This window comes from Schistocerca nitens, chromosome 6 (genome assembly GCF_023898315.1).
Source record: "Schistocerca nitens isolate TAMUIC-IGC-003100 chromosome 6, iqSchNite1.1, whole genome shotgun sequence".
Classification (NCBI taxonomy): Eukaryota; Metazoa; Arthropoda; class Insecta; order Orthoptera; family Acrididae; genus Schistocerca; species Schistocerca nitens.
In genome coordinates, this window is record NC_064619.1 from 151186680 (window position 1) to 151189558 (window position 2879).

Below are 2879 nucleotides of genomic sequence, written 5' to 3' on the forward strand. Positions count from 1 at the left end.
TCATAACCAATAGATTGTGGTCAGAGTCCACATCTGCCCCTGGAAATGTCTTACAATTTAAAACCTGGTTCCTAAATCTCTGTCTTACCATTATATAATCTATCTGATACCTTTTAGTATCTCCAGGGTTCTTCCATGTATACAACCTTCTATCATGATTCTTAAACCAAGTGTTAGCTATGATTAAGTTGTGCTCTGTGCAAAATTCTACCAGGCGGCTTCCTCTTTCATTTATTAGCCCCAATCCATATTCACCTACTACGTTTCCTTCTCTCCCTTTTCCTACACTCGAATTCCGGTCACCCGTGACTATTAAATTTTCGTCTCCCTTCACTATCTGAATAATTTCTTTTATTTCATCATACATTTCTTCAATTTCTTCGTCATCTGCAGAGCTAGTTGGCATATAAACTTGTACTACTGTAGTAGGTGTGGGCTTCGTATCTATCTTGGCCACAATAATGCGTTCACTAAGCTGTTTGTAGTAGCTTACCCGCGTTCCTATTTTCCTATTCATTATTAAACCTACGCCTGCATTACCCCTATTTGACTTTGTGTTTATAACCGTGTAGTCACCTGACCAGAGGTCTTGTTCTTTCTGCCACCGAACTTCACTAATTCCCACTATATCTAACTTTAACCTATCCATTTCCCTTTTCAAATTTTCTAACCTACCTGCCCGATTAAGGGACCTGACATTCCACGCTCCGATCCGTAGAACGCCAGTTTTCTTTCTCCTCGTAACGACATCCTCTTGAGTAGTCCCCGCCCGGAGATCCGAATGGGGGACTATTTTACCTCGGGAATATTTTACCCAAGAGGACGCCATCATCATTTAATCATACAGTAAAGCTGCATGCCCTCGGGAAAAATTACGGCCGTAGTGTCCCCTTGCTTTCAGCCGTTCGCAGTACCAGCACAGCAAGGCCGTTTTGGTTAATGTTACAAGGCCAGATCAGTCAATCATCCAGACTGTTGCCCTTGCAACTACTGAAAAGGCTGCTGCCCCTCTTCAGGAACCACACGTTTGTCTGGCCTCTCAACAGATACCCCTCCGTTGTGGTTGTACCTACGGTACGGCTGTCTGTATCGCTGAGGCACGCAAGCCTCCCCACCAACGGCAAGGTCCATGGTTCATGGGGGGGGGGGGGGGGTCTATTTACTATCGGACGTAAATATAAGCGCCTGGCAGACACTTGCGGACACATGTCTGCTAACGGCTGTATTAATTTCTAATGTCACGTTAGCCAACGTGACTCGTCCAGTGCCTCAGAAAATTGTTGCTAAACGTCTGTGATCTCGATAATATGTGGTTCACTAAGGCAGGGAGAACAGATTCAGTACGTTATTCGTAGTATGCACGTGACAGCGCGTCTGTAGTACTGTGAAAACGTCTGCATAACTTCGGAAAAGATATGGCCCATATATCTTTGATCCAACAGTGACACTCCGGACAATCTTCCTCAGTTCACAGAGACGTTATTCCAAACAGCCTAGTGATCTTCGTTCAGCACAAATGACATTAATTACTTTCAGTTCTATGTACAGGCAAACATTAGAATTATGTGCACATTTGATGATGTCTTTCCTCTGTAATTATTACATGATTCTGGCGTGTTTTCTTGCTCATTTACAAGAAAGTTTCAAGGGTTGCACCAGTTTATACACGAAGTGAATGGGAAGGCGAAAGTTGTGTTGCTGGTATTGCCTCTGATATGATGCACAACCTGGGGGACAGCCTGCAAACGGACATGGAATTAATTTCCTGTAATTACGCGTGGGTGAATTCTGAGACTTTGATCCAACACGTACGGAATTTCTCTCGCACAACTGTGAGTCCGTTCTCCTTTACCAGTGACCTCACTGGTATGGTAAGATTAACCTTTACAGGCAAAACGTCCGCTTTCTTCCGAATAGTGCGGTGGTTCGCATTAAATCTCAAACACGATCAGTCTCTCTGCCGCGTTCATTAGTTTGCACCTAACTGAAATGAGGAATCGACGTGCTTTAACTACGTCACTTGCTCATCGACATCGAGCAGTGAAAATGGGACATAGAAATGGTGTAAGTATGTTTTACATTCTTGTATCACGAGAATAGTATATTCTACCTGTTCAAGATTACCGTGTTGCTGTCGAATTAATGATCTTTCTAATCGTTAAATAACGTTTGCTGATGAATCCCCCATTCATAAATACAGTCGTGTTTCTAAATCTCGTCTAGTCTCAAGTGCGATCAATGAAGCAAAAACTAAAACTAACCCCCGTTCGAACAGGCGTCGAAAGGTCCGAAGGTACTGAACGACCGCCACGTCATCATCGGCCTGTGGCGTAATTGATTGTGGATATGGAGGAGCATGTCGTCAGCTCACCGCCCTCCCGGCCGTTGTGAGCTTTCGTGACCAGAGCCACTATTTTTCAGTCGAGTAGCTCCTCAATTGCCCTCAAAAGGGCAGAGTGCGCCATGCTTACCAACAGCGCTCGGCATACGCGGGCGGTGACTTTTCCAAGTACTTTCCAAACCCAGCAGCGCGTAACTTTGGTAATCTGACGGAAACCAGTGTTGCGCCGCAACAAGGCCGTTGGCGATCAATGAAGTTGGTCCGTACAAATTAGTCGAAGATACCTAGTAATTACAGTGTGTAATTGTTAACAGTACATTAATGAGGAACGTGAATAACCGAAGACAGTTTTAGAATTATAAGCGGCACATCATCAGATGACAAAGTTTAATTGTAGGTTCTGCCTTACTAAGCAGAATTCGCTAATGCGGTGTGCGGCTTATCGAATCCTGTTGGACGAAGCGGTGTTGTCAGCAGTGTTTAGGCGGCACAATGGCAGTTCCTGTTCTGCGCAGGTGTCGTACACTAAATTGCAGGC